This window comes from Panthera pardus, unplaced genomic scaffold, assembly GCF_024362965.1.
Source record: "Panthera pardus isolate Hobbes unplaced genomic scaffold, ASM2436296v1 HiC_scaffold_13, whole genome shotgun sequence".
Taxonomy (NCBI): domain Eukaryota; kingdom Metazoa; phylum Chordata; class Mammalia; order Carnivora; family Felidae; genus Panthera; species Panthera pardus.
The window spans coordinates 56519953-56543233 of NW_026526688.1; the positions used below are offsets into that span (position 1 = coordinate 56519953).

General features: G+C 34.8%; 1 protein-coding gene across 3 annotated transcripts in view; it reads right to left on the reverse strand.

The window, feature by feature from the left end:
- Positions 1–23281, reverse strand: part of GALNTL6 (polypeptide N-acetylgalactosaminyltransferase like 6) — a 1197302-nt gene that overhangs the window by 985537 nt on the left and 188484 nt on the right. The window lies entirely within an intron of this gene.

A 23281-nucleotide genomic window follows, 5' to 3' on the forward strand; every position in this document is an offset into this window, starting at 1 on the left:
GCCTTTATTGGTTGTATTAGCATTTTCTTTGTACAACAGTCATAAGTGCTATATTATCAATTCCTTTCAACACCATTAAAGGTATTTGAAAAAAATATATAATGTGTAATACATGATACATAACCTTTCTAAACTGGTGTCTTCACATTAAATGAGTTCATGAGCTTCTATTTTTAGATCTCCATTTTTTCCTGATTATAAGTTATTCAATATTAAAACATTTAAAATCAATTAGGAATTTAAATTCCTTCATAATTACACCTGCCAAAGGAAACTGCTCTAAAATTTACATAGTCTTATATTTCTCCACTTGCACACCAATATAATCTTTCTGTCAATGGGAGAGACGGCACATACTCTTTTTCCACTGACTTGCCACACACTGGAATATATCAGATTATCTTCCTATCAGAATATTTAAAAATATATTACATTGTAAGCATATGTCCATAGATTATGTGACTAATTTTATGCAGATAACCTATTTTAGGTTTTCTTTAGCTTTTCATAAAATAAACAAAGCTGCATTGAACCTTTTTCTCACTGTTAGACATGTTTTTAATTCCTAGAAGTGAGAGTGCCAGATCAAAATAAATGAATATTTATACCTTTACCCTGCAAATTTTCCATCCAGAAGTAGTAAATATTATAATCTGGCTTCAGTACCAAGCAATCTCTCTTCACAGTTGATATTCTGTTACACTCCCTCTCATTACATACATTTTGATCCCTACATACAAGATGCCTTGCAAATAAATTTTCCTGGTTACATTGTTATGAGCACATATGAGATGAAGGATTTTGCCATATCTTTGACAAAAATGGGGAATATCATTTTCTAAAATTTTACTAATTGGGAAAAACATTTCATTAATCTTTTAAATTTTTTTTAATCTCTGGATTTTCCAGATGGTGTATTTATTTCTGTGTCTTTTTTGGCCATTTGTAATTTTTAATTAAATAATTGGTTAGCTTGTTACTTTTTTTGGCATTTGGTTGTTATTTTTGGTAGTTTCTTACACTTCTATTGTAGATTGTAGTAAATTTTTAGTTACATTGCTGGTGTTATTTTCCCCCAGTGCAATTTTGTTCACTCTAATTCTAACAATTGATTGTCTTCCACTTACTTATTTTGCTTTTCCCTCCAGTCCTGAGTCCTTTGGTTGTGAATGAATCATTTTTATTACTGATTTAAATATCTGTCTCCTTTTCCTTTGTTGTTGTTGTTGCAACATACACATTTCTAGCTCAAATTATCTTTCTTATTTTTCGAACCTCTACCTTGAATTCATTGCGGCATCAACCCTAAATGGATGCTCAACAAACCTTTTGGCTAGATAAGACAAGGACTGTATGGATAGGGTTAATCTATTATTGTCAGGTTATTCCTTTGCTCCGTGGCTGCCCATTTCACACTACTCATGATTCATTAGGACTACACAGTTCCTTTGTACTTAATACACTCATTCCAGCACCTGACAGTTCTGTTTGGAAGTTCTTTGTGCAAATGTACTAAAATTTGCCAACATATTCTAGCTCTGTCTCTTGACCAACGGAAAGGGTTAATCTCTTTATCACATGAGACTTGCAGGTGTTGGGAGATCTTTGCTTTCTATACTCTGAGTGAAAACATATGCAGCTATTCTCCTAATATGTACATATACCTATTTTGACTTTCATCAACCCATATGTTTACCCTTACACATTTTGGGTCCTGCAATATAAAGTTAATTATGCCTCCTCAAGTGACAATTAAATATTCTGTATTAGGAGGTGGTTGGTGGATACAAAAACCACTATTATCTTTTTCGGGGGAATTCAGAGGGAATGTATAATATAAAGAATGAATCAGAGCAATAAAAAATAGCAAATAAATAACTGTAATTTAGCACAGTCTTGGAAGGACAATGCGTGTGAGAGAGAAGCTGAAAATTAAAAGAAATGAGTGTCTGAAGGCATGGTATGGTAATGTTAGTCTCCCATCATTTTTTAAAGACACCCCTGCAAACACAGATAGTCACCCACATAATCTATTAGGAAAGGCCACTTATAATTACATAAATTAATTTCAACTAATATGCTATGAAACCTTAGGCTGCTAAATGACGCACTTTCTAGTTTCTAAAACAATGAATTATTTTCTCAAAAGTACTCAAAAAGTACTCCCTTAGAAACTGCTACTTTCTGCAAGATTTTGTTTCAAAAAAAAGTCTCTTAAAAATAATTCTAGTAGTTTCAAAGAAGCACATACCTGCATTACAAACTGAATCAAAATTCTGTTTCTCCTTCTAACAACTGTCAATTGTAGGGCTGCCTAAATTAGAGTAAGAGGTTCTTCTAAAAGGGGCGATGTAATTGCAAGCACAGTTATTCAAATATACTATTACCTGTTCTGCACTGGTCCCCTAAGAAGCTTATTGAGTTGAGACTTTAAAGGAAAGTGACTTTCATTTATATCAATGTACATTATATGGATAACATGAAGATAATTAACTGGATAGCCTCTGTAATTTGGGACTGAATCGATCTTAATCTATGCCTAGTCAAAAAATCTACCCAGGATTAGGGAACACAATTTAGAATGAATAAAAAGGGGTGGAAAAGCCAACATTATGGATTGGGTTCTTTTGTTAGCAAGCTGGACTGGAGCCTTTTAGGATTATTTCAGGAATATGGGTGCACTTTGAAACAGCATCAATTTAATTGGCAGCCAATTCACTGCTTTCCATTAGGTAGATATCCAAGTCATGAATTGCAATGAGAATTTAATTTGCTTTTGGAGCAAGTTAGATCTGATCTAGAAAGCTATCGTAATTTTGCCCACAAAAGAGAAATACTTTGTCATAACTGTTGATTAGTCACACTTCCTCAACTACTGAAGAGGTAGCCTTCTATCAGTTGATAATAAGTCTTCATTTTTTTTATGGGTAGTTTTTTCTCTCTGCCAATTATGTAGTCATGTATTAATATAAGATTGCGCTATTATTTTCTTGGCTTTTATTCCTTACTGCATCAAACATTTACTAAAAATGCAAACTAGAGTAGGAAGCTTTGCTCAAACAGGAAATAATTTAAAAAATAAGAGATCAAATCAAACTTTTGGTCCAGAAGTAGATTACAATTAACTAGGCACTCATGCCCAATCCCTTCAGATACTAAATCCTTACCTATTCTTTGGCCTCCATCTGGGCTTTTAAATAATGATCCACTGATACGACAGCTTCTTATCACACCAATGCTGTACTCTCTTAATTAGGATAACTTTACAAAGAGTCTTGATATTTTTTAGGTTGAGACACTTCTGTTTCTTAGATCTCCCTTGAAATCTTGAACGGTTTGTGTATTTAGTCTTTGTTTATGAAATTTAAAATGAAACTGAAAATATATCACAAAAGAAAAAAAATCCTGATTTGATTTTGATTGGCACGGTATTGAACAGTGTGATCTGGGGATACTTGAAGAGATCATCTGGGAACAAACATTGGGAAATCAACATGTTCAGTTCAATATTTTCTCATTTATACCTCACCTTTATTTTGGTCTTCTTTTAAAATCTCCAGTAATCAACATACTTCTTGCACATTTAGACTTTTTTTTTCAGAGAGAGTGTGGGAGAGGGACAGATTGTTAAACAGGCTCCATGCTCAGTGCAGAACCCGATGTGGGGCTCAATCCCATAAACCTGGGATCACAACCTAAGCAGATATCAAGAGTCATTGCTTAACTAACTTAGCCACCCAGGTGCCCCATGGTCATTATTTTTTTTTTTAATTTTTCATTAGTTTATTTATTTTTTGAGAGAGAGCAGTGGAGAGGCAGAGAGAGAGGGAGAGGGAGACAGAATCCCAAGCAGGTGCCATTCTGTCAGTGTAGACCCCAATGCAGGGTTCCAACTCACAAACCATGAGATCATGACCTGAGCCGAGATCAAGTGTTGGATGCTTAACCAACTGAGCCACCCAGGTACCCCATCATTCTAAATGTCTATGAGAATCTACTGGTTTTTGTTACTCTGTTATGAAACAAATCTTTCTTTCTACTATAATTTATACTCTTCTGTGCTTTCTTTAGGAAGTTTCTTCATTTTTGCACATGACTCCTAAGAAGCAATGTTGCTAAAGTCTCTTAGTTTCTAACAGTGCAGATGATAACGTGCTGGTTTTCTACACAGGCAATCACATAGGTTGGCAAATAAAAATCGTACTGCTTCCTTTCCAATCTTTATCTCTTATTTCTTTTTATTCTTGTATTGCATAGGATAAGACAACCAGTGCATTTGAACAGAATCTGTTTTCCTGATCACCTTTTTTGACCTTTACTGGAATATTTACCTTAAAATTTTCAGTAGATACCATTTGTGAAGTTCAGTGAATTCTATTTTTTTTTTTAGTATACCTGACACATAATGTTACATTAGTTTCAAGTGCTTAACAGAGTGACTCAACACCTCTATACATTATGCTATGCTCACCACAAGCATAGGTACCATCTGTCACCATATAATGCTATTACTGTGCTTTTTATTCCCATGATTATTCATTCTGTAACCAGAAGCCTGTACCTCCCACTCCCCTTCGCCTATTTTGCCCATCCTCCCACACCCTTTCCCTCTGGCAACCATCAGTTTGTTCTCTGTATTTACAGGTCTGATTCTGATTTTGTTTGCTCAACCTGTTTTGTTTTTTAGTTCTACATATTAGTAAAATCATACGGTATCTGTCTTTCTCAGTCTGATTTAGCAATTTCTATTCTACGCTTCATTCCTCAGGCTTGTGTAATGTTGAATGCTTTATTAAATATATATTGTTTTATCCTTTTAATTGTTACCTCTATGAACTACTGATTTTCAGTGTGTGTGTAATAATTCCAATTCAACCCTTTAATCTGGAATTTTTGTACTCATGTTTGTAATTGAAATTAAGTTCTTAATTTTCTTTCCTTTTTACTAAACTTCTATAATACAGGATTCTAGGAAACAAAAAGAATTATAATGGCTTTTTATTTTCTTCTACTTGCTTAAAAAATTTTAATGTTTATTTTTGAGAGAGAGAGAGACAGAGACAGAGTGTGAGCAGGGGAGGGGCAGAGAGAGAGGGAGACACAGAATCTGAAGCAGGTTCCAGGCTCTGAGATGTAAGCACAGAACCTGACGTGGGGCTTGAATTCACCAACCATGAGATCATGACCTGAGCCAAAGTCAGAGGCTTAGCCAACTAAGCCACCCAGGCACCCCATCTTTTCCTCTATTTTCTGATAAGCCATCAAGGTGATTGCAAAGTGGTAGAATAATTGATTCAGAATATAGCTCTGAAACCCATTATTTAAATTCAACTCCTGATTCTGCCTCTTATCGGCTGTATGACTGGGCAGATTACTTAATTTCTCTACAGATTATTTCATCTGTAAAATTAGGATTATAAAAGTTTTGATCTCAGTGTGTTTTGTAATGATTCAAAGGATATATGTAAAGTACTTAGAAGGGCGCCCAGCACATGTTATGTGCTCAATACATTTCAGCTAACTATAAAACGGATAATGGTCAACCAACTGCAAAATTATAAACAAAAGGCAATCAGTGTGTAATCAAGGTACAAGGTTTAAATGCTTTGTAGATACGTTATAAAAATATAAAAGTAATATCAGAGCAAAATAAAAAGTGAGTAATGTTAAAGTTCCCTCTAAAGATAAGAATGGGCTGTTCTACTCCTGGTAACCTCGGAAGAGGAGGCAGATGACAGGAATCTGCTATGTGAGGGACAAATATATAAACTGACCCATACACAGGAGGAATAGAAAGTCCATGAAGACATATATTTTTTAAATTTTAAAATGGGAGCTATTTATTATAAATGATGCTGGTAAAAAACAAAAACAAAAACAAAACACCTTTAGACTGAAAGATGGAAAATGAAAGCTAGAGCATGGGTAAAGCAATGACACTGAAAAGGTGGCTAGGCATGTGATCCAGAGAAAAAGAATAATAAAATTTATTAAGTAATCTCTCCACCCAACTTGGGGCTCAAACTCAGAACCCTGAGATCAAGAGTCACATGCTCTACCCACTGAGCCAACCAGGTGCCCCTATGAGAATAACTTATAAATAGTAGGAAAGGGAAAAAGTGATTAAAGAAGATTAGAGAAGCTTACAGATTTGGTGGCAGGAATTTTATTTACCCTATTATACTGATGTATCCTCCTTTTAAAATTGTGAAGTATCAGATAAGATGAATTTTCAAGGGTGAAGTGAAGGATAGGGATCTACAGGTTTGATGGAAAATGAAGATATATGGAATACTTATTTTTTAAGCACCAACTTGACTTATATATTTTTTTTATTCTGTCAAAACTCATCTAACTTCACATGGTCCCACTGGAAGCTTGGGGCTTGCAACAACTATTTATTAAACATGTTTTGAAAATGGAAGTTCACATTCGCTTGTGACACCAAGGATACAGCAAACACAAATAAGATGCCACATTAAAATGACAAATCAGGTGTGGGTGTTTTTAAGGATTAATCTTAGCATGCTCATTAAAGCTAAGCATATGATATGCCTTCAACTTCTTCATTTCTTCTAAGATAACTATTTTTTTCCCTTAAATCTAGAGCTATAGATGATAAGATGACGGGTTAATTAGAGTGATCAGTTCAAGTTCAGCCAAGAAAACAGAAACCATGAAAAGTACTTTAAAAAGACAATTTAATAGGCAATTGCCATAGAGGAAGATAAAGGATAGTGAAGGCAACCCAGAGATTAGCAGGAAACCACTTTCCCTCAGGTGGGGAAAACAAAGGCAGGGGTCAGTATCAACAGAGCCCAGCCATTGGGACTGTCAAGTAGGAAGTGGGAACACAGAGGGCAAGGGGACTAAAATCAGGGAGAACACACAGTGGCTGATAAAGATGCTGCCCAACACATAGACAGCCAGGAAGAAATACTCTAGCCTTTATTGGCCTCCTCCTTTTTTTCAGTCGCTACGTCCCCAAATGGCCAAAACTAGTCCAAGGCAACTGGCTGCTGATTCTGGAAAGACTGGCTTCTTGAAATACAGAGCCCAACAGAGAAAGGGCCAAGAACCAAGAATGAATCTGGCAGCAACTCGGCAAATAGGCCAGAACAATAGGAAGGTACTGTTACGAAGGAAAAGTAGAATGGATTTTTATTGTTTAGCAGTTATTTACATTCCTTCCTAAGTGAAATACTGTTTTACGTCATATAACGTAGGGTGGAAGCTTTTTTTTTTCTTGCTCATTGTTTGGCACCTCATAAAATGTTATCAAGAGTACTAACATATCACTAAGTTACTGAAAATTATTTCTTATCACTACATCCTGCTATCAATTTAGTTGATATGTATACAGATTTGATTGTCAAAAGGATAATATAAAGCAATAGGCCAAAACAACACATTTGGACTTATTCATTTAAAAATAATTACGTGAAAATCTATAATGAATTTAATTTATAATGGATGGATGGACTTAGCATATATATATATTTTATATATATATATACACACACATATATATGTATATATACATATATAGCATATATATATGTGTATATATACACACACATATATGTAAATAGTTACTTTTTTAACCACACATGCAACTTTCTGAATATATAGGTAAATAGTTACTTAAATTTTTTTTTAATTTTTTTTTTAATGTTTATTTATTTTTGAGACAGAGAGAGACAGAGCATGAACAGGGGAGGGTCAGAGAGAGAGGGAGACACAGAATCTGAAGCAGGCTCCAGGCTCTGAGCGGTCAGCACAGAGCCCGACGCGGGGCTGGAACCCACGGACTGCGAGATCATGACCTCAGCGAAGTCGGACGCTTAACCGACTGAGCCACCCAGGCGCCCCTTAAAATTTTTTTTAATGTTTATTCATTTTTGATAGAGAGACAGAGTGTGAGTAGGGGAGGGGCAGAGAGAGAGGGAGACACAGAATCTGAAGCAGGCTCCAGACTCTGAGCTATCAGCACAGAGCCGGATGCAGGGCTTGATCCCACAAACCATGAGATCATGATTTGAGCTGAAGTTCATTAATTGACTGAGTCACCCAAGCACCCTGGTAAATAGTTACTTTTTAAACCACACATGCAACTTTCTGAAAAAAACAATCTTCCAGGGGTTTTATGGAAATTATAACATTTAAAAGGAGAATCTATTTTTCTCTTACATTTTATAATACTAGTATATTAAATATAAATCATTAAGATTATTCATTAGTTATTTGCTGTTAAGAATATTAACTGGTATAAAAATTCAATTCTATTCCTACTGTTTTTTATTTAAATTAAAAACTAATTCAATGATTTTATATTCTTATTCCAAAAGTAGTTCTAAAACAAGGTAAATTGGGGGAATTATTTCTATATTCCAATACATTATTTCTATACTAGTTCCTCTAAACCTCTCATGACATTACAATCTCAGATACCTTGAATGAACAATTTTTGACTCATTTACAGCTGATTCATTTTGAGTTTACGAAATTAATCTTTCTGATGGTCCTTGTCTGAATGCAGATTAATCCATTATAATCTAGATGAATCATAGAATTGTATGCATTTCATTGTGAAAGTCAGCAAAACAAAAATGTAATCCTTGATGTTAAACAATAATTGCAACTATTGTGTTTGCTGAAATAATTTGATGGCCAGAGATAAATATTTGTAACTATTCTTAATTTGTTTCATATTACGTATTTCAACTTTTGGCTTACAGCTGCTGTAAATATTTTCAAGATTGTAAACCAGACAAAACATAGGATTTTTAAAAAATATTCTTGTTCTTTTTGATCTCTTTGCTCAAAACAAATAAGTCATTTGTGAATGGTATATGGATTTTTGTCAATTAATATGTAACAAAAGAAAGAAATTTCAGCATATTAATTCATCTTATCTTTATTGTAATAATTTCAATTTTCAGGTATTTAATGTTAAAAAGGAACTTGGTTTATCCAAGTTTAAAATAAGTATACAAGGGGCTCCTGGGTGGGTCAGTTGGTTAAGCAAACAACTCGTGATTTATGCTCAGGTCATGATCTCATGGTTCATGGGATCAAGCTCTGCCTTGGGCTCAGCACAGACAGTGCTGAGCCTGCTTGAGGTTCTTTCTCTCCGTCTCTCTCTGCCTGTCTTGTACTCACACTCTCTCTTCCTCTCTCTCAAAATAAATAAACATTTAAAAAATAAAGAAGTATACAATACTTTTATATTATATTTCTATAGTAAATTTGGCATCTTGTGGTTCAAAGATTCAGATATAGCCTATTATATGAGGCAAAGACACCAATACCCTACTTTGCCAGCAGCAATTGATGTTTATAACTACCTTTTTAAAAATTGTATATACATGTTTGCAGAGTTACCAAATTTTTAATGACAGTCCCAGTTTTTAATAATCTCTTCATTTTTCCCAACATCAAAATGTCTTGGAGTTCAAATATGTGGTGTGTTTTATCAAGTCAAACATCTTGTAAATACAATATTCTATCAAAGTGTGGTAGTAAGATAGAGGTGATAACTTATTATCAAAGTTTTAGGGATATCACTGTAAAATAAACTTTGAACAACAATAGAAGGTTTGTTATTAAGTCAGCAACAATATGCTTCATTGGGTGGGGGCCCTCAGAGAAATGGAGCAAAACACATGCTTCAGAATTATCTCACTTAAAGACAAGGAGGTTGGGTTATTTTATTTTATTTTAATTTTTTTTAACGTTTATTTATTTTTGAGACAGAGAGACACAGGATGAACGGGGGCGGGGCAGAGAGAGAGGGAAACACAGAATCGGAAGCAGGCTCCAGGCTCTGAGCCATCAGCCCAGAGCCTGATGCGGGGCTCGAACTCGCGGACCGCGAGATCGTGACCTGAGCCGAAGTCGGACGCTTAACCGACTGAGCCACCCAGGCGCCCCGAGGTTGGGTTATTTTAAAATGATTATTTCAGTCACTTCCAGCCAACAAGTGATGTTGTTGTACTCATTGAACACAAGGCTAGTTATATAATTTGTAGGGCCCAAGCATAATGAAAAAGTGGAGACCTATTCAAGGACAAGGAAATCAACCTCCTCTTCCCAGGGTCCTACTGCCCTAACCCACAGTGGACAGGTGGTTCCCAAAAGACTGAATTCCCCAGCCGGCTGCAACATGTTCTATACCTGGACGGAGTAGGCAAGATGCCTTGGCTAAATGTGCCACTAAGTTAACAACTCAAGCTGGGATTGGCCACTGTCCCCTCTTTAATATGCTGCTGGGCACACACCCAACTCTCCAGGCACCTATGCTAAGGCCTACACTGGGGTGTTGAAGGTGAAGTTTAAATGCTATGTATGCCTCCCATTTTCCCTCCTTCACCTCTGAAAGAACTGGTTTTCTCCTTGGCAAGGGCAGCCAACAGTTGCTAGGTGGAAGTGAAGAAGGGGCAGCCAAGAATCAATCCAATAGAAACAGGAGAGTAGGGTCTGATGAGACCATCTGAGCTAAGACTCCAAGCAACCCTATCCCCACCTCCTTCACCACACTCTCCATTATCCCAGTAACTTCATTTACAAATAAAGTAGGGACTGTGGGTGGAATACTTTGAATGAAGTCTTCCTGAAGAGGCATGGGACCTTTCAGAAGTGTTATTATTTATCTTTTTTAATATCATTTTTAGGAACATTCTGAACTTAAAACTTAATTATAGCTTAATAAGATGTTATTAGTCAAGAGTGGGAGAAAAAAAAATTGAAAATTAAAAATGTTTGAATAGATTTAAGTATCCTCACCACAATACAAATAGTCTAAAAATGAGAACATAGTTTCAGAAAATTCAGAAAATATGGAAATTGAAAAATAGCATAAAAGCAATTAGTGATTAGCAGTAGTTTTTACTTCTCAAAAGACTGACTCTGACTATAAGAGTACACTGTTCCTTTGTAATTTACAGGTCTTTTCTCTCAGGTAGCTTATCATTATTACTTTGTTTTATTTACCACATTTTTTTTTTCACAGTGATGTAAGTAGATATGGATTCACTTTCATGTATCTTACTTGGAGACTTTTGTACATTTCACCTTGAAGACCCCAAAGTGACTGCAGTTTTAAAAATTCAGGCCGCTTATCAATTCTGGACTGCTTTATTTCTTCACTTGCTCTTTTACACTGTTCTTGATTTTATTTTCAATACATTAAAGTATCATGGGTCTTCACTTCCGTTTCATATCACATCTCTACAAGCTTTTTTCTGAGAAAATTTCTTATTGCTGTACTAACCACATCTACCTCTTAAACTGTCCTCTCTATAGTATTTATCCTATTGGTTAAGGTTTTTTTTTTCTTTTTTCCTGTTTACTAATTAAATAATTCTAATTTTTTTTTATTTCTAGTAATTCTTTGAGTTTTTTCCTACACCTAACTGCTTCTGTTTTATAATGCCTGCTTCTGTTTCATGCTTATTATTTTATCTATTTTCAGAAAATAAACACATTAATTTTTAAAAACCCATTATTTTTTTTAATTACTTGGAATTAATAAACCAACTAATTATCTACTTGCCTCATTTGTTTTGGAATTTTGTTTTGCAGACTCTTGAGAAGGTGTTTCCCTCTCCTTGTCCCTCTCTCTCTCCCTTTCTTTTTCTTTGTTACTCTCTCTAACCTTCCCTATCTAGATGTTCTATAGTCACTTCTAACTAACACATTGTTTTCTTCAAATCTAAAATTAGTATTCATCCTACAGATTGAAGATTCTATCCAAGAATGATTTTAGAAATATGGTTGATCTAGACGCTCTCCAGAGGGAGGTTTGGTCACAAACCTGATCGGGAAGCTCTGTTAGTCCTCCTTCCAGTTCCCCTGTTAGTCCCACCTCTCAGTCCAGGAACATTCTCCACACTGACAGGGTGGTGACCTTTGGACCTTCCTTCAGGTCAGGAAAACTCTGCCTCAAGCCTTATTTTCTAGCAGTAAACCTGACTTCATTCTCCAAAATGATAAGAATTGCTTTTAGTTCCTATTACCTTGAATTCCCAAGTGCCTAAAACTTTCTCTTTCCCAGAGCCCAGTAGGCCACTACCATCAACTCTAATTGCTGGGTTGTGTTTTTATCCAATTTCTGGTCCTCAGAGGTGTCTATCGTGTTTTGGGGCTGTGTAAATATTTTTTGTTTCTTCAATATTTGTCTGTCATTGTGATGTATTTTGAAAGAAGCAGGGGGTGATGTAATTATCTCTAAAGTATGAATTTATAATACTTTCTATATCCAAACCTTGGTGACTATAAAGTAGGAAGACATTGAAATTGAATTATTTGATAGCATGTTAAAGATGTTAATGATGGTTAAAAACAAAACAAAACAAAATAAACAACAACCCTATTTCATGTGGGTGGCCATGGAATAATCCCACTGACCTGGTACAATTCAAATACTCTGACACTTAAATCACAGATAAGCCTAGTAATGTTCTTATAGTTATCTCCATTTTTATTGTTGAGGAAGCCTATGCAAAGTAAGCATAAATGACCTGCCTGATGTCAGAATGGAAAAATGACAGAGCAGAAATTTAGAGACTTTCTAAAACTGACACACTTTCTATCATGCCACCACACCCTTTTCCTAAATGTTAAAAATTAAAAGGTGCATGTTATAACTATATATTAATGAAAAATTTCTAATTTTGATTTCATATGTATTCCAAAGGTTGTTTTCTGGACCAAGATAATGCCCACATGAAAATGCAACATGAAATATCTGGGATATACTTTTGGGTTTTATCGTTGTTGTTTTTTTTTTAACGTCTATGCTAGAGAAGTCATGATTATTAAAATCAAGTTACAATTAATTCTTGTCTGAATGACTCTGAAGTCTACAGGTTTTTTGTTTTTGTTGTTTTTGTTTTTTTGTTTTCACCCACTTTTGTTTTGCTTTGGTTTCCTGGCTTGGGATTATTTAGATAACACTGTAATTAATAGTTTGTAGAGTTTGGCTAAAACTCAACTCTAAACCCAAGTAAACACTTATGAAACTTGTCTCCTTCTCTTAGATGCACAGCTGAACTACTATAATCAGCCCTTTACATGAAGATGTGACTCTCTGTCTTGTACTTGGAATGTGAGCTGAGCAGATGTGTTACTACTGAGACAATTTAGAGTGGATGTGCCTTCCCCACATACTCTCTTTTCCTGCTCTCTGAATGCTTGACAGTATCTGGGCTACAGAATGAATGAGCCTGCATCTTTGAGCTAACTCCTGCAGAGGAACCACCAGAGACTCATCAACCAGAACACCAGTGGATTTACTTTGATGGATGCAAACTTTTTAACCACTAAGATTTTTAGGGATGTTGTAGCAGTGAATATTAATAATTAGCATATATGACCAATCACATATTCTTAGAAGCTTTTAAAATGGTAAATACGTAATCAGTTTTCAATGTTTTATGTTAGCTATTTAAGTTTAAATGCAAATTTTCCTATGAAAATAATACATTTCCTTGTAGATTTTATTTGTTGCCACAGATTTGCCAGCATAATGTAGATTACAAACCCTACTAAATATACTGACATAATCTGTCTTGAGAATATAGATTTTAAAAAATTGTACTAAAATCCAGGAATATATCATAAGAGTCATATTCAATGGTCAATCTGAGTTTATTTCAGGAAATGAAAAGTCATTTAATATCTGAAAATTTACCAATAGGTAACAGATGCACTGAATATGACTTATGATAAAATTGCAACTTTTTCCCTGTTACGGGCTGAGTTGTGTGTCCTCAAAATTCGTATGTTCAGGTTCTAACTCCACTACCTCAGAATATGGCTGTATTTACAGACAGGGTCTTTAAAGAGGTAACTAAGTAAAAATGAGTCTTAGGGTAGGCTCTAATCCAATATGATGGGAGTCTTTATAAGAAAAGAAAATTATGACACAAAAAGATGCATGCAGAGGAAAGGCTATCTGAAGACACAGTGAGAAGACATTCACCCACATGCCAAAAAGACCTGAATAGAACACCTTGACCTTCAATTTAAAATTCTAGAATCTGAAAACACAAATTTCTGTTGTTTAATAAGCCATCCAGTCTGTGGCACTTTGTTTTGGCAACCCATGCAACTAATATACTTCCCTCCCTTTGATATTTATACATTCAGCATAATGATTCCATGAAAAATTGGGCACATAATTAACTTTTCTGTTCATTCTTGGGTAATAAATTGTCCTACAATCACTTTAAGTCATAACACAAAGTCTGGACTAAATAATAAATCCAACATATTAATCAACCTGCTTCAACAGTCAGTTGAAGTTTAGATTTCCCCTCCCTCTTCTGAATGCCCAGAGTTGTAATTGGCAGCTGTCTTAATTAGGGAAAGGAAGTGGAATTGGCTTCTGCTCTCTATTTCACTTGTTTCCTTAATTTCTAACTGTGTTTTTGAGCATTATGGGAAGAGGAGGAAAAAAAAAAAAAGAGTGGTAAGGTCATCGAGTGCTTCTGATTTGGTTGGGTAGATTTCATGCTCTTTGGGTCTGGGAGATGGTTCAAAGTGATTTTTCTCTCATAAGTATTTCTTTGTGTGTGTTCTTTAGAGATTTTCGTTCCTGGGGACCTTTCACTTGTGACTTTCATGTTATGGATGAAACATTCCATTTCCTAAGCCCTTGATTCATCTATGGTCCACATCACATGAACTCATACTGTTGAAGTCTTTCCTAGATGACCCACATCTATTTCACAGATAATACCCACTTATTTCTTGCCCCCCAACACCTGGAGAGTACAGACTCATCCCAGTACAGTCACTATATCCTGCTACCAAAACAGTGTGCAGTACAGTAAGTTTGAGAAATGCTTCATATTATATGCTTTCTTATAAACATTACCAATATTTGTCAGCATATTAAATGTATTAAGTAGACTCAACATACAGAAACTACTTAATTTTTAAGCACTTACTCCAAATACATTTTTTCATGAAAGCGATTATGTGCTGATTAGCCTTTATTAACATCCTGTAGAAATAGCATTCTATGATGTAGCAGAGACAGTATTGATCCCTCAGTAGCCACGTACTCTCTAACTTATCAGATCCCTTCTAGTTAGGTCTAGTTTAGTCATTAGTTACATAACTAATTTTGGTGAGATGGCTTTGAGCGGGTGTGATATGAATCACAGCTAAGTCCTTTAAGTGTGGATTGCACAAATCCTCTTACCCTCCAAGAAACAGTGGAACCATGTGTAGAAATGGTGGAGCCATAAGATAAAAAACAGTGGATCTTTGAGTCATTGCTTGGAAGTGATTTGTGTAAATGAGAAATTAATCTTTATTTACAAAGAAACTGAGGTTTGACTCCGCAAAATCTAGCCCTACTGATCAATACATGTAAATTTAGGAAAATATACTTGTTTATAAATTTCAATTCACTACACATGCTCTGGTCTTCTATGGGAAGCCCATAAAAGAGAATTATGTAATGATAGTAATTTTCTACTAAGCCCATTTTACAGGTGTTTGTTAAAAATTTGCTATTTGTAAACTCTAATAAATTTCATGCATAAGTCAACTGACAATTTATTAACTTCTTTTAGTCTCCAAAGAACTCAAAATTTTGATACTTTGAATTGCTTTCCCAAAACAGCTGAAGCATCATAAGTATAGTTACTCTAATATTTGTTTTCTGTTGTTGGACTTCCTATACTTCAAAATTGAAGAGTCACAAATGCATTACTTAAAATAGAGTCGATCCTCTTTAAAAGAGCACCTTTTATTCAGTGAAATTTTCAACTGCTTGTCCTCATTCTTTTCAGTTCTGACCTGCCCTTTTGCCCATCCAGAATGTCTTTCTTTTGCTTCTTTTTTTTTTTTGTATGTCTTTCTAGTTCCAATTCAATGAAAACCTAACCCTAGTTTAGCCTACTTCCTTAAATACATTTTCAGACCAAAAATATTAACATATTTTCATATAAACTGCTTATATAATTAATTTTAATAGTTTCACTTATACATGTCCTCTTTTCCCTAAAGGAAAGGGCACCAACTTTCACTTCTTTATTAAATCATTTAGTTATAGGCTCAGAGATGAGTGTTTGGTAGCCACATAATTATTATTTAGGAGCAGAACCATTATGATAGACAGGATACCATAATACTTAAGAGGATATATCCTGGGATCAGATATCCTGGATATTATCCCAGCTCCACCACCTACATGTGGTATGACTTAGAAAATTATGTACAGAGTCTCATTGCCTCCAAGAAGGTAACGGTATGGGGCGCTTGGGTGGATTGGTCAGTTGAGCTTCCAACTCTTGGTTTTGGCTCAGGTCATAACCTCACAGTTTCTGAGTTTGAGCTCTGCATCAGGCTAACAGTGCAGAGCCTGCTGGGGATTTTCTCTCTCTCCCTCTCTCTCTGCCCCTCTTCTGCTCATGCATGCAGTCTACATAAATACATACCTACATACATAAGTTTAAAAAAAGAAGATAATAATAATACCTACAGGCTTATTGAGAAAAAAATAAATTGAATAGTTTAAGCACATTATTTGTTATTATCACTGCATGTTACAGATAGAATCAGTGATTGCTACTGGAATTTCCCACTCAGTTTTCCATTTCCATAGAATATAAACAATCTAGTCACTAAAGAAAATGTCATTGGTATTAATAAACTCGTATATTATAAAGCCTACAAAAATACATACAGCAAACTTGCAGTAAAGGACTATTAATGACACTATTTAATTATCATTAAGGAAGCATTACTGAGGAAGTCACTATTACAATAATATTTTATAGAAATGTATTGATACTGAAAATGATGAATGAATAATTATTACAAAAATTAATAACTTTTTATTCTTTCCTTAGGATGTTACAAAATTCAAAATGTTATTTATCTCTAACACACGGTAAGGAAAATATCTTATTAATTACATTACCTATAAGTACATTTAAATCATTTCCCACAATTGGGTATTAATACATACTTTTAGTTTTATGAGTAAAATTGAAAGACTTTTTATAATTTAGTGTTTTAAATTTTTTTGTCAAAAGGCAAAAAAGTTTTTCAGAAGTAACTAGCATGTGTCTAAGATACAGCAAATTATTCTTGATATGCACCTCATTTCTAAACAACCTTATAATTACCTTGGAGTGTATTTTTCACTTTTGTGTTTATGCTACAGTAAATTAGGGGAAATGTGACAAGGGACCAGTTGTGGTAATGTGGTAATTAAGACTTAAACAGATGTCACCATTAATAAGAGACTTAAATGAAGTGTATGTAATAAATGGTTGCCTTCAGCTGCTATGGCAGACCTAGTTTCATTGGTAATGGTATCTGGAACTGGTTCAATCTCTAATAATGAACAAACAAAAAAAGTTTACATAAACCTAATGAGAAATTTGTAAACTACCAGTATTTTTTGCAAGCCAAAACTTGATAGGCATTAAAGATTTTTAGGATGAAGGACATACTTAAAAAAAAAAAAAAAGGATAAAATTACAAAAGTAAAATGTCTAATTTTAAGAATGTCTCCTGAAACTCTCAAACAGAAATTGCTCATCAATATATTATCAGTTTGGGGTAAGACTCATGGATTCTCATTTAAGTGTAATAAATAAGTTAATATTTATGATGCATTTAAATTTTTTTAAATGTTTATTTTTGAGGGAAAGAGAGATAGAGCATGTGTGGGGGAGGAGCAGAGAGAGAGAGGGAAACAGAGAATCCAAAGCAGGCTCCAGGCTCCAGCTTGTCAGCACAGAGCCTGACACAGGGCTCGGACCCACAAACTGTGAGGTCACGACCTGAGCTGAAGTTGGACACTAAACCAACTTAAACTGAGCCACCCAGGCACCCGAATATTTGCAATGCATTTAAACCAGAGCCTGGTACATCATAAGTGCTATGTATGTAACAATATTAGTAATAATAATGTTAGTAATAATAACAGCTATTAGTAATAATAGTAATAATGGTAGTAATATATTAGTAATAATAATAGCTATTATTAGTATTTATCGAGCACCTAAAATAACTAATTAAAGCAGAAGCACTAAAATTGTTATCACTGCTTTGCCTTACATCCTGTCCTGGGTTGACCATGCCCTCCCATCACCTGGTTACAAGATATGGTGAAATTCTAACCCCTGCTACCTGTGAATGTGTCCTTATTTGGAAATAGGGTCTTTGCAGATATAATTAGGTTAAGACGAGATCATTCTAGAGGACTAAAGTGGACCTCAGTCCAATGTGACTGGTGTCCTCATAAAAGAGGAAAATTTGGACACTGCCACTGGGAATGATGACCATGTGAGAATGGAGATAAAATTAGAAATATGCTGCCGCAAACCAAGGAAACTCTGGGCCCACCAGAAGCTGGAAGAGTCAGAGAAGGCTATTTCTCTACAGGTTTGGCGCTGTCATCATTTTTATTTCAGACCTGTAACCTCTAGAACTGTGAGAGGACACATTTCTTTTGTTTTAAGCTCTCCAGTCTTTGGTACTTTATTATGGCAGCCCTCTTCTCTCCTCCAAAGAAAGACATGTCAGGAAATACAAGGAATGTATTTCAAAAAATAGAATTTATTGTACACTTTGTGTTCCTTTCTACAATTCTTACTGGATTCAAATTAACCCAACACACATTAAAGTTGTTTTAATACTTTTATTTATAAGCGTATTCCGAACAACTGTCAAATACGTAAAAGCTTGACTAGCTCATTCAAAATATATAGTAATGGACTCAATCAATTTCTTAAGATCAAAACCAGAAAAGCACACATTTTTACCTTCTTTTAACTAAAACAAAAGTGTAAATAAAACTTTCATCTTGAATACTGATATAAATTCACCCAATAAATATTAAAAAACACTATGCTCATAGCACCTAGATCTCTAAAATATGTATTATTTAAGTGAACCCTTATGTGTATTCAGAGATCCATCATCAGTAGTCCTTTAAATCTCTGTGATGTCATCACTAAAATACAAAGCATGTATTTCTGATATCTCATTAAGGACAACTTTTCACAAAATGCTGGACTGAGCCTAAAATATAAGCATCATCCTGATAGAAAAAGTCAAATTTAAATTTATACTAAGGATCACTCAAACTTAGAATTTCTCTCTAGTTTTTCTCATTTATAGGATCATCAAATCTGCTGGCTATTCCAAGGTTTGATCTGGGGATTTGAGGCGATTCTTTGGAAATAGAAATATTTTGGGTTAAACAAAAACCTGTTTCTAAATTTATATCCAAATCCAAGTTGGATTAGTCAATTTCCACTGCTTCGTAAAGGTGGCTGCAAATATAGCTGATGTTTGAAGCTATTTAATTTTTAGGGTTAAAGCTTATTTTAAGCAGGATTAATATTTGTAAGGTAAGGACAATGTTAGTCCATAGTAGGTCTAATTTTTATGGGCAATTCTTGAACATAGAGTGCTAATTCTGGATAAATAAAATGTTCCCCAAAAAGACATTCTAAGTCAATAGTAAAGGCACCAAACAAGTATTTCAATATAGAATTATTACAGCAACTGCTCTTCATAATCATGTACAAATAAATTGGTGAAAACTTTCCATGCCATTTAAGAAGGACAACTAAAACTAATATTAATCAGTTAATTAGCTAATTTGCACAGTACATATGTAATGGTCTATAGACACATGGAGATATATTTTTTGCCATGAATCTTGTGGACTCAAATCCAGTTCATTTGCTGTTATATTCTAGTGTTTGACATATGCCCAGCAATGAGCATGCTATGGCGATATGCTCTGTGGAAATGTAACAGAGGGACGATTGCTCTAAACAGTCTTACAGAATCATTAAGAAAATTATTTTTAATCTGAGACCTCAGTTCCAGAAGAGGAACACTGTAACTAAAATAAGTCTTACCAGAACTCAGAGTCCACTAAGAGCAGAGATTGGGAAGACAAAAGTCTGGAAAAGCAAAGCAATTCCTGATCATGTCGGGCCTCCTAAACCATGATGAGAAATGTGGACTTCAACTTAAAAACAATAAGTGTTATAGTGAGTTGACTGATGTCTCCCCAAATTAATGCCCTTCTGGAACTTCAGAATGTGACCTTATTTGAATAGAAGGTCTTTGCAGGTGTAATTAATGTGACGAACAAGATGACAGCATACTGGATTAGGGTGGATACTAAATCTAGTGAGAGTGTCCTTATAAGAGACAGAGAAGAACACAAAGAAACACAGAGAAGGTGTTGTGAAGACAGAGGCAGAGATTGGAGTGATGTGTCTATAAGCCAAGGAGTGCCAAGGATTGTTGTCACTCATGAAAAAGTAGGAGAAAGGCACAGAGCAGTTTTTCCCTTAGAGCGTCCAGAAGGAACTGGCCCTGACAATTCCCCAGTTTTATATTTCTGGCATCCAGAATTATGAGAGGATTGATTAATATTGTGTTAATCCACCAAGTCTGTGCTAATTTGTTGTAACAGCCCTAGAAAATTCATACAGATACCAGTGAAAGATTTTGAGCACAGGAGCTCTGTCCTTTAAAAGCATTAACTTGTTTAGAAAGGTAAGAGTGGAAAGTTGAGGGGAACACAATAAACAGAAGAAATTGCTATACTACCTTTGCTATAACTAGTAATAAAAATTAGAAGCAGAAGCAGAGTAAGAAAATGGGGCAGTGCTATTCCCCTGGGAGGTAACTAGAACTATGTGGAAGACACTTCGAGTTGTCATAATGACTAGGGGATGCTTCAGGCATGTACTGCCTAGGGCTCAGGATGCTAACACCCTAGAACTTGTTGAGATATTCTGCACAACTAAGAGTTCACACAACTATAATTCCAACAGCACCTACAATGAGAAACAGTGAAAAAAAAAAACAGCAAAGGACCAAGTATCATACACTTGTTTAGAGTACTTAAGGGTCTCATTTTGCTACTGGCATCATGCTTTTATGCTATACTTTTGCTACTTACAATAGGAAAAAAAAGCAAATCCAAAAATTTTAGATGCCACAAAAAAGGAATATCACATTAGGGGAGAAGAAGATTTTTTTCAAACTTAAATATTATTTTTGTTTTCATATTATAAAATAAATACATGAAAATGTGAGTAGAGTCATACAATATCACCAATTAATAAATCAGTATCTAATAAATAATAAAATAGATATAAAATGAACAGGATAATAATTAGATAATAACCATTTCAAATAACTATGACTTTTTTTCCAAAATGTTTTCTCTAGGGATGACATTTCAAGAGAAAAAAAAAAATGTATCTGGAAAAAACACTGAGAGGGGGGAAAAAAAAAAAACATACATCAGATTCACAAAGCTGTTTTCTGGATGTTAAGAGCCAATGACTGAAAGAAAGACTCAGCTGGGAAAATAGATGATATATAAACTGAAAGATTAAGGTTTCTCTTTAATGGAAGGCCATGATCCATCATTTACTGCGAAACCCAAACAAGAAATAAGTACACCTGTTGACATTCAACAAACATTCAATATGCCCAAGAGCACACAGTTGTTTATAATCTAGTAGCTTTTTATCAAACTGAAAACACATTTTACAATATAGCATCAGTTATCTAAAGCTTCCTGGTGCTTGAAAGAGTAATGAGAAAATATCAGTAGGTAGGTGGTGGTTATTGTTGGAATATACTTAGAGTTTTTGCTATGATTAGTTATCTACTGTATTCTTAGCTTATTTTTCAATTCCTACCGGTAAATTATTGCCAAAACATCTGTTTTCTTGGAGCATTTTGGGGTATCTTAGGCTAAGCTATTGTTTTTAAATTTCTTAAAATTCATGGGGCGCCTGGGTGGCTCAGTCGGTTAAGCGTCCGACTTCAGCTCAGGTCACGATCTCACAGTCTGTGAGTTCGAGCCCCGCGTCGGGCTCTGGGCTGATGGCTCAGAGCCTGGAGCCTGCTTCCAATTCTGTGTCTCCCTCTCTCTCTGCCCCTCCCCCATTCATGCTCTGTCTCTGTCTCAAAAATAAATAAACATTAAAAAAAAAAAAAAAAACTTTTAAATTTCTTAAAATTCCAAGAGTAATTTTTCAAGATTGCTTTTTAAGAGGAAACTTACACTATTCCTGACCAATAGGAAATATTGGAACCATTCTTATTTGGCTTTATATGTATAAATGCTACCCTCAGTTTTGCTGTTTAAACCATCAGTCTCATTCATATAAGTAAAAGTGATGGTGAACAAACATTTTCCCTTCCTTTCTCTGAATTTATTTCTGCATTACCTTCTTTTAATTTATGTTAGACAAATAAATTTTATTTCCTTTTAGCTAGGAAAGATGAGATTTGTTAGTAATCAGTCAACTTTTTCTAGATGAAATTCAAATGATACTATCCCTTTGACTCTTCTTTTGAATAATAGGGGTTTTTTGTAATTGATTCTGGATTCTAAAATATATTTATCACCTCATATTCAATACTTGGTTAGGAGGATGCTCCTAGTATAATATTCTACATTTTTTCTTGGATGCTAACAATAAAAATGCAAGGTGAACTTCTCCATTCCATGAGTTCAATCAAGTACTTAGTGAACAGCTATTATTGGGATACCTGATATAGGTATAATAACAACAACAAAAACAACAAATAAATAAGGAAGAGACAGGCCCTTTCTCAAGAAGATAACATTCTACACACAATGATAACTGTTGTTGGTTGGACTATTCAGGAAACAGATTTACACTAATATCTACTTGCAGGAAGTTTATTAATGAGAAAGAGGAAGAAAAGGAGGATTGTTATGCAACCACAACAAAACATCACCAAAACTAGTGGCGAAGTCTGAAACTGGGATGGCCTTCAGAGCCGTCCCAATTTTGAGTTGAGCATTAGTATCCCTTCATTAGTCAGTCATTTTATATGAGCTGCCTCTGGGAAGGAGGCAAGATTATTATATATTATTTATGCTTGTTACTTGAGCCCAAATTCTGACTAGATGATAAGGAAAGTATCAGGTGAAAAGAATACCGGAATATGCAGTGGATTACATCACAAAAGGGGAAACCCAAGATTAGGAAACCTGACTCTTAGAATGGGCAAAAACTTGCCTACCTTTGCCTTGGAAGGAGATATTATTTTTATTATATTGGAATGGACATCCAAGATATCTCCACCTTCCTAGGCTATTTGCTGTACGTCTTTGCAAAGATGGCCCAGGACAAGGGCATTCGGTGCCTCTGCTCTCAAGGTGTGCAGAAATACAAGAAATCCATGGAGGACTTTCTCCCAACAAATACTGTTGAATTGTATGTCCTTCTGT